The following is a 10,567-nucleotide window of genomic DNA, read 5'->3' on the forward strand; positions in this document are numbered from 1 at the left end:
GGAGCGCAGATATTACGAGTGATCAAGGCAACATCTTAAAAAAAGAGATCACCATTTCTTTCTCCAGCTGAATTTGATGTGCTCATGCAAAGTTATAGCAAATATGAGCATATATATTTAAAAAGAAGCAACCATCAGTGAAATCGAGAAAGTTAGCCTGGGAAAACAGCTGCTCAAGTAAATGCGTAATTTTACATTTAAAATATTTAAATATTTAAGTATAATAAACTAAGTAATGTAATGTGTGATGTTTATAATTTTTTTCTAAACTTTTATACACGTTTATCAGTTTTAATAGATTTAATCGTGCACTTGTGTCTGCCTTTTTTACTTATCAAGTGATAGAGGTTGATATAGTACATATATTTAGTACATGTCGAAGGTCAGTGAATTAAGGGTAATTATTTATTGTTCTGTGTGTGACTAAAAGGTAGGCAATGTCTATGTTTTCATCCAAATATATTACATAAATTTATGTGCAAAACTGGAATATTGCATAAAAGATGAGTATAAAGCAGCGTTTCCATCCAACGAGTTAAAGAGAACAAAATCGTCACTTCCTAATTAACTGGTGCCAAATATCAACAGTTAAAACAGAATTTACTGTGGTAAAAGAAGCTGCGTCACTTATTTCTTTATTTAATAAATGTACTTGCGCCTCAGAAGACAATGCTGACACACAGTGAACACGTGGGGGCGTGGGGGCGTATCCTACTCAATTTTGCATGTGTTTTTTATGCATATTTTCAAAAGTTTTATGCGTTTCCATCAATGGTTTTTATGCATATCTCCAAAATGAGCATTAAAATAGGTGGGTGGAAACTTAAGGCTAAGGCGAGAATTACCACTTCATCTTTAAAAAAGGGGAGGAGACCAACAGAAACTCTGAGTTTAGAGAATAAAACCTGCTTCTGACCAGGTTAGGTTCACAGAGTAAGTTACCACAGTAACTGACTCTGAGTTAAAGTTACCTCTCTTTCAGAAACAGGCTTGACTTACCCTACTTTCTCGAGTTTAACAAACCTGCCAATTTGAAACGGAAAACCCAGAGTTTCTCCCATTTCAGGGTTAAAATACTCTGAGTTTTCACTTAACCTCCTTTCTGAAACAGGCCCCAGTTCACTCCAGTGATATCCTTTGTTACATTTTTCAGTTTTATTAAACACTTGCAATTGGATCCTTTTCGTCTAGTGTCGTGACAAGTCCTCCATTAACAATTTTACTCATATTTTCCATTTTTTTGGGTTAGTTGCCTCAACCTGTATAGGTAAATGCCAAAATATTTTAAGACAGGGGTGCCTAATCCTGTTTATGGAGATCTACCTACTAGCAGATCTCAGCTGCAACCTTGATCAAACACACCTATTGCGTATAAGCAGCGTATAAGCATACAAGCAATTTTACACTATAAATTGGTAACATTTTGGAGAAGGTAAGGGTCTGTATGCATTCATGTTATTTATTTTATGTAATTGCCAATGTTACAGTAGGCCGTTTATGATTATAATTGGTCTGCAGCTATAATTAAATCCTGTTCATAAAAATGTTAATAATTACAATTATGCATAAGCATTTATCTGTATAAAGCACCTGGTTTGTGAGAAGTGCTTCTCATATGATATGTGAATGACCCATACTAATTTACTTGTACATTTCTTCAAGCAAGAAAGACATTGATTCCAACTTCGTCTAACACAGTGCCTACCAAAGGGGTACCATTTGGCAGAGGAGACAAGTCTGATAAAGGTGAACCTAACCATACTGACCCATACCACTGAGTGGAAACAATCCATTACAGAACTAATACCAAATTGTCAGTGTCTGCATCGTGTTGCAACAAAAAACTATTTATTTTGACACCCCCAAGTGGACGTGATCAACAAAAAAAGTATTTTTAATAGGTTTGAAACCTCCGTTAGACTTAAACCCAAGTTTGTTTTGTTTGTGTGACTGCAGACAGGTGGGGTTCAGAACCTTCCCCTACAGGAGGAATGTTTGAGAGACACTGATGTAGTGATAAATACATGTAACTTTGACTTTCCTCCTTTACTAAAATACTGCAAGCATACTTATTTGACTGTCTTACTCTCTTTCAAATCATTACAAAAACTGGTACAGCTGTAGGTTTTCACTCCTACCAAGAAGGATCACGTCAGGCTTGAGAGTTGATAAGTCTGGACAGATACTGTATGAACTTGCTTCGCAGAAAAGAACTGCATCAGCCCTTTACAGATACTATTTTACTTCTGACTGATATGTGCCTATATTCTGCAACAAATGTTTTTCATAGTACTGAAAATATAAATATCAAAATCTCACTTACCACTGACAATGCAGACTGACCTTGAGACTTTTGAACAGAAGCTGGGGGATCTAACTTTCATGTCCACTGTTGTAAGTTTGTATTGTTTATCGACTAGATAATTTTGTTTCTAAATAGCCTGTTTCTAAATAGCCATGCAACAGTTGACTGATTCCAATTCTGCTTTCATACATGTATATTAAAAATATATTATTTAATTATTTAACTGGTGTGTGTGTCAGTTAGTTTCATAGAGATGCAAGAGTGTGTTTTCTAAAGGTGGTTTGTCAAGCCCACTCACCTGTGTGTGTGAGGCACACTCAGAACTGCATGTTTTTAGATGGTCATGTAGTGTGGTGAGGGAGAGAAGAGGAGTCCTGGTTTTGAAAAGGATTTAAAAAGTGACTTATAGCCTCTCTGTAATGGTACCACAAGGTGGCGCTCACTCACTGAGCGGAGGCTCCTGGAGGAGATGTAGACCTTCATTCCTTAGACAAGAATGGGTGTTGTTCAATAATATTATTTATTTCAAATGTTGACTACTGTATATGTAGATGTGCAATAGTGGTTTAGATGAAGACTAGTCTATTTTTGAGCAATGGTTTGTTGTCTATTAATTTTTCACTGATGGAGATTGGTGTTCAGACCAACATATTTTCAATGTTAAACTTTTTTTTTAAATCACCAAAGGCTATGGTGTACATTTTCAATCGTGTGTGGCACTGCTCCAATAAATACACCATGTGTGATTTTAAAATTATGATTAAATGCATGACAATGTTTTAGATCATGTTTTGTACAAATAGTTGATCATTTTACGCCAATTCAACATGCTTGACTTGTTTTTCCTTTTGACAGTTTAAGCTGCTGCTATGGTACCATGATGTTGTTTAATGATTCATCTTCTTACCACTTCACTGTTGATGTCAGCTGGCAGATAGGAGGTTGAGATGTGCAAAAGTTGTCACAGCTATCACCCTGCAGTCCGGTTGCTTCCTGAGGCCACGCAGTGCTACGCCTACCTGGATAGTATGAGGCGCGTGCACATTCGGTCTCTCTCACGTGTACTCGGTCTCTAGCATGCGCATTCGCTCTCTCTCGCCTGCATTCAGTCTCTCGGTGTTCACTTGACTTTTGTCTACACTGGTGCCTCAAAAGATAGGAAACCACGGGAAAGGTTGCTGTTGAAAGCAAGAACGGCTCACAGCAATCTGCAGTAGATATCCAACTCCTCCCACAAGTGCCACATTCATTAAATCTAATCAGGTCAGGAATTTAGTCAAAACTAGTTGAGAGCTTGTGAATCAGAATCAGGTAGTCAATTTATAATGATGAAAATACTAATTTAGGAAGGTTTCTCCAAAAAGTTTTATAAATGAGGCCCCAGCACTAGCCTGATTGAGTTTTTTTATTTAGTAATTATTGCACGTCGTGAAAAAATAAAATGGTTTTATTTTCTACTCAAAAACAAATATGCATAAAAAGCATGTATACAAAGTGTTTTTTTGTAATGTGCAATACAAGCAAAGAGTGCTAATCCAACCTGTCCGTAATGATGCAAAACTAGCACATGTAGATCACAAAAGGTGCTTATTATTCACAATAAATCATTTTCACAATAATAGTCGCGTTTTATTACGTATAATTTGTTTACTTACGTTGTCGTTCGCCGTTTTGCCACACCTGCTGAACACCTTGATGCTGGTTTTATGAGAAGGGTATTCCTGCACAACTGGAGTGGCTGCACTCTCAGGACCGCATTTTTAGGACCGCATCTTTAGGACCCTAGTTTTTTGTGACAGCGTCACCTGTCGGATTGGATCATGGATGCGCTAATGGACGACACGGATGACAAGGAAAGTGTAAGTACCGATTTTTCTATTAAGTTTTATTTTAAACTGTTAAAGTATGTGTTTATTTTGTAATGCTGCTGTTTTATACAGTGAGTTTATGCAGAAATGCCAGATTAGCCTGTATGATTTATCCCACTTTTAAGGGTCTGGGACAAAAATGTTACGTGACGATATTTTTTCCAGAAGAAGAATAAAATATTATAATAATAAATATGGATAATTTTACACAGCCAGAGTGAGAGCTGTTATAACTGTTAATAATTTTCTAGAGTTCGTTTTCTAGTTTGATTAAATGCTACGACGTTCGTAGCTCGTGACCATGGTTTAATGAAACATTGTTGATTTAGTTAATGGCTTGTTGACTTAACGTTAACGGCTAATGTGCTTAGTGACATGTATTAAACTAAGATGGTAAAAGCACGTTTGATGTAAGAGTTTTAGATTTATCTATATTTTACTGAATTCGTGTTATTCGTTGTATTACATTAGCACATTAAAAATTGTGCTGACTGCCTGTTTGCCCCACAATACTGTATGTGTTATTAGCCTGATGTTTTGTCATCGTTTTACAGTGATGAATGAGATTCTGAAAGTTAGGCTTATTCTGCAGGTCTTAACCATATAAAGTCTCATATCTTTAATATATATCAGGTATGTTTTACCTGGCGAATAAGAAGTTATGGCCAATATGATTGGATTGCTTAGGCTCATTGTAGGAGGAAAAGAAAACAAACTACAGGATGATTTTCATTGAGGTTATCTCAAACTGTTGAGTAACACTTTATAACATCTGCATACTATAAATAAATAATTATTAAGCATTTAATAACTAGTTAATTTATTAATATTTTATTTGTTTAGCATTAACTCTACATTTAATAGACATTGATAAGCAGTTTATAAATACAGTTACAAATGCTAGCTGTGTTCTTGAGTTTATAGCATATCTATGAAGAAGTGCAGCTTATCTGTGGTGTTCATTTTCCAGAGGAATGTCTGGCCAAATAAGTATATAAACTGCATGCTGGGTGCTACTCATTTATGAATCCATGTAAAATGATTTGCTGTTCTGTGGTGGTATTTTAGTTCATATTTAAATGATTTTTTTTTCATAGGCCATCGTACATCCTCTGGGTGTCTTGAGGAGCTGGTCTTTGGATAATGCTGAGCAGGTCTTTCTTTCTGGTAAAGATTATCATTACAGGTCAGAATATGGTTAATTTTGGCACAATGCTCAAAGAGCCTTTTTGTTACTGGTATATATGTTAACTCAACAGTGATTGTTCTCTATTTCAGTGAAGTAAAAGAATTTAACAGACAGATTTACAAACAACTGACGAAAGAAGGGAGACCATTCAATAGGTGGGTATTGCTCTTATAAACTTAAAAATATGCAGTTGGGAGTAAAGTTTCCTGTTTGGTTCTCCCAACAGTGCATACGCTTAAGCCAGAAATATATATATATATATATATATATATATATATATATATATATATATATATATATATATATATATATATATATATATATATATATATATTATAGCTTACACTGTAAAGTAAATGTTTGTTATTATACCTCTTATATTAAATATTAATCTGAATTTAATTTCATAACAATTGATTAACCTTTTGAGTTCATATACATTGTTTTACATATTCAAGAATATATATATTCATTCATTTTCTTTTTCGGCTTAGTCCCTTTATTTATCAGGGGTTGCCACAGCAGAATGAACCGCCAACTTATCCAGCATATGTTTTACACAGCGGATGCCCTTCTAGCTGCAACCCAGTACTGGGAAACACCCATTTACACTCATACACTTGAACATGGGGAGAACATGCAAACTCCACACAGAAATGACCACTGGCCCAGCCGGGGCTTGAACCAGCAACCTTCTTGCTGTGAAGCGACGGTGCTAACCACTGTGCTGCCCTATGTGCTCTATGCGGGTGAGTGGGATTGACAAACCACTTGGAGGGAACACTCTTGCTGTCTTAACCAGACATTTTGTTATAAATAATCATGTGCGTTTCATGTTTATTCATATAACTGCTATTTTATCTCTTAGCACTTCATTTTTGTCTTGATATTTAATATCTCTTGTTTAAATACACTATGAACAGCAGCTGCGCTAATTATTTTCCTTGTTCCCTATTTCCACCTGGGGATATTCATCCAGAGGCCTCTAGAGATCGTAACCTGTGAAGAGATGATGCCACCATAGAGGACTTCTAAATGTATCCATAATCCTGAAACAGACCGTATCATGAGCAGATGCTGTGGTGGTCATGGAGAAGTGGAGAGCATGAGACTGATTAATGAAAGACCCCAGTGACAGATGAGTGCCCGCATTGACCCTGTGGTCCAGCCTGAAAACCAGCTGGTGACCTACTCACACCTGCAGCTTCTCTACGATGGACGCCCAGTGTTTGCCTCCAGCGCCTAGACTGCAGCTCTGCATGTGAAGTGTGGCCAGAAGAGAAATGGTTGTGCCCAACTGAGCCTAGTTTCTCTCAAGGTTTATTCCTTCCCTTTCATCAATTGGTAAAGTTTTGTTCCTCCACTGTTGCCATTGGCTTGCTTGGTTTAGGACTTGTGTAACTGTGCATCGATGGATTTGCTTTTTTTTTTGTGTTTGGACTTTCAGCAGTGAATACTAAACCACGCTGAACTGAACTGAATTTAATAAATGTTAAGCTGCTTTGACACAATCTACATTGTAAAAGTGCTTTAGAAATAAAGATGAAATTAATTGAAATTGAATTGAATATTCAACACATTTCCATTTTTCTCAGAAAACATATTTATAAAGGTGCTGTTGACTTGAAATTTTCACCAGATGTTGATAACAATTTGTAAAGTAATTAGATTTGTTTTCTATTCATATATTTTTTTTTTTGGTTTTCAGGTCAATAGCACCTTTAGAAATATGTTTTCTGAGAATAATGGGAACTTGTTGAATACTTATTTACCCCAGTGTGTATGTATATATATATATATATATATATATATATATATATATATGTGTGTGTGTGTGTGTGTGTGTGTGTGTATTTATATGTATGTATATATGTATGTATATATGTGTGTGTGTGTGTGTGTGTGTATATATATATATATATATATATATATATATATATATATATATATATATATATATATACTTGAACTTTCTTCTTCACTCTCATTCACAGGAGCTAAAGTCTACAGCCAGTCTGAATGCAGCAACTGAATAAACAGTGGGGTCAATTTTGTGGTTGAATTGCATTAATAAAAAAAAAAGTGTGGATATTTATATAAATGTACATTCTTGAATCATTCTTGCGTCTTGTCTCTCTAAAACCTTTACAACCTGGTTTTAAATTAGTAACTGCAAATGCTGAACCCATTTGATTTCAATTTATTTTCCTTAATACTGAGCTAATTTGTTCAATATAATGGGGTTCATCAATATACAGTATTTTTCAAGGAATTTAAGACTTTTAAGGCACTCAACTCTATTTATTCATTTATATTTTAGGTGTAAATTCAATTGTTTCATTTTAAAATTGTTACTTAAAGCAGGCGTTTTACACTTTAACCTCTGTAATAAAAGTGCCTGAAAGTTTCCGCTATATAATCCAATTCGGTAGGTGGCGCAGTTACAAAACGGGTCCTAGAAATGCAGTTTCACTTTGTCATCCAATCCGGTAGGTGGCGCTTCTGCAAAAAACTAGGGTCCTAAAAATGCGGGCCTAAACATGCGGTCCTGAGAGTGCAGCTACTCCAGTTGTGCAGGATCATACTATTGGGTTTTATGCGCATGTGTGGCGTGCAAGAACAACATCCGCCTACTCCATCCTTCTTTTCCCTCGCTTTAATGGCGTGTAACAAAAACGTTTATGGTGTATTATCGCCATCTACTGTGTAGTGTCCACCAGTGTCTACCAGAGAGAGAGAAAAAAAAAAACATTTTCCCTTTTCACTGCGCTAAAATGTAGGCCTAATTATGTTTTTGTTCAGTCTCCCTTAATTTAGTGGAATATTTGTAAATATGAGAAATAATATAAGGAACAAGCAAACGTTAGTTAATAATTTTATTCATTATTCACTTTGAGTTTTTATCTTGAATTCCTTTACCAAAAGTTTGAGTACATTTGAGAAATACTTGATTGAATTACTTTCTGAATCAGCCAGAACATTTAAATTAAACATTACATTCACTGCCTCAAATTAAGCCTATTTTATTTTCATTGACATCAAAATTATGCAAATATTGTAGTCCTATACTGTTCATGCTATTTTGATTTATACAGAGGTTCTGTCCTTTTTATACATTATATCTTTTTATATGCAAAATATAAATTACCCTACAATTTTTGTTTTCTCATATTTAGTAATCTGCATGAGATATAGGCGACAGTCTACCAGAAACGTACAGTATCTGTCCCTGAAATAAAAACTAAAATACAGTGAATAAAGAAATTATTTCATTCCAAAAATGTCTAAAATGGACTGATGGTTGATTTCTGGGAGTTGTTCTGTAAAGGAAATGCAATTCATATGGATCTCAGATTTTTGTTCTTTAATAAAACACTTTACACTGTACAAACCCTGTCATTGTTCTTGTCCTCAGCTCAATTGAAGCTACAGATTTAATACTTTTGTTATGCTAAAAACTGTTATTAAAAAAAAAAAAAAAGAAATAGCAAGTTTAAGTTGTTATTCACACAAATTAAAAATATGCAATTATAAATACATTTTACAAATAAAAACTACTAATTCATTCATTCATTTTTTTTCCATCTAGGTCATTCATTAATCCATGGTCTCCACAGCGGAATGAACCGCCAATTTATCCAGCATATGTTTTACACAGCAGATGCCCTTCCAGCCACAACCCATCTCCACACACAATCATTCACTATGTACAATTTAGCTTACCCAATTCACCTGTACCACATGTCTTTGGACTGTGGGGGAAACCGGAGCACCTGGAGGAAACCCAAGCGAATGCAGAGAGAACATGCAAACTCCACACAGAAAAGTTAACTGATCCAGCCGAGGCTCGAACCAGTAACCTTTTTGCTGTAAAGGCTGATTTATACTTCTGCGTCAAACACCGGCGTATGCTACGGCGCTGACGCATAGCCCTTCGCCGTGGCCGTCGCCGTCACTGTCGTGCACCTCTCAAAAAATGTAAGTAACTACTGCGCCACTGCGTTATTAATATTTACCACTAATAATTAATACAAATATATTTACAATTGTCCCCATGTATCTGTCAGTCCTGTCAATTTTACATTAAATTTCATTAAAATTCACATCAAATTCATGCAATACATCTTTAAGGCTATGACTTGTAAGTGTCATCATTTGAAAGAGGAGAGACTGACGGCGACCAAGGATGCATTCTATCATTGAATTGTATGATTTTATGCTTGGTTTTGCATGTATTTTTTGAGGATGACAAGCTTAAAGGTCAGGCCCTGTCACACATAAGTGAAAATGTTCCTTTTTCGGTAGAATGTCCCAATAATAATGATGATGATGATGATGAAGGGTGGTACAGTGGCAGAGTTGGCACTGTTGCTGTCAGATGAACTAAATAGACCATAGTGTGTGAGTGTTTCCCAGCACAGAGGGTTGTATTCTCAAAATACTTAAGCAAAAAAAAGAAAAAAAAAAACACCTGGATGACCTTCCACTTCCAGCATGACTCTTAAGCTTGCATTTGTTGGACATTTTTAAATGGTATAGTAGGATTTACAAATGAAGTTCATCTTGTCAGAAACATGGCAAATGTATAATTACAGTGCAAATTGCATCTCTATACTAACCGTATTCACACAATACACTCTCAGAAATAAAGGTAAGCGAGCTGTCACTGGGGTGATACCTTTTCAAAATATACAAATTTGTACCTAAAAGGTCCATGTTAATACCTCAAGGGTACATATTAGTATATAAAAAGTACAAAAGTGTTCCTCTTAAAATTAGTAGGTATATATACTTTTGAGGTACCAATACAGACCCTTTAATATGGACCCTTATTAAGACAGTCATGACATTTAAATTTAAATTGAGTGATTACTCAATTTGTCATTATTTTGTCCCCCGTCCTCAGATTTTTGGCCCGCGCGAACAGTGACAAATGTTGGCAGGTAAGCCTCACACACATAAAAACATTTTGAAATCAACAAAGAGCAGGCACTTTTTGGTTGAGCAGATATAAATATTTATTTCCTCTTTATATATTCCATCTTTACATGCATGTCAGGCAATCTCAGTAGCTGAAAAAGGTTTAGTGGGTTCAACTAAAGACCACTGTGATTTAATTTGAGAGTTGTAGGTCATGTCAGAGTTAGCGTCCACACATTGACTGTCTAACAGAATAGACAGTTATTAGAGGAGCCACCTTTTTCA

The 10,567-nt window shown here is 35.5% G+C and overlaps 1 long non-coding RNA gene across 4 annotated transcripts; it reads left to right on the forward strand.

Moving 5' to 3' along the window:
- The first annotated feature begins 4,120 nt into the window (after positions 1–4,120).
- Positions 4,121–7,477, forward strand: LOC147843999 (uncharacterized). 4 transcript variants are annotated; one of them, XR_015491262.1, is made up of 6 exons: positions 4,121–4,164; positions 5,271–5,359; positions 5,452–5,517; positions 5,857–6,111; positions 6,342–6,706; positions 7,357–7,477. It is a non-coding gene; the product is annotated as an uncharacterized LOC147843999 (long non-coding RNA). The 4 variants fall into 4 exon arrangements; XR_015491261.1 differs by lacking the exon at positions 7,357–7,477 and adding an exon at positions 7,079–7,160 and having other exon boundaries at positions 6,342–6,887; XR_015491260.1 differs by lacking the exon at positions 7,357–7,477 and having other exon boundaries at positions 6,342–6,916.
- Positions 7,478–10,567: the final 3,090 nt, after the last annotated feature.

Source organism: Danio rerio, chromosome 5 (genome assembly GCF_052040795.2).
Source record: "Danio rerio strain M-AB ecotype USA chromosome 5, GRCz13ab, whole genome shotgun sequence".
In the NCBI taxonomy this organism is placed as follows: Eukaryota; Metazoa; Chordata; class Actinopteri; order Cypriniformes; family Danionidae; genus Danio; species Danio rerio.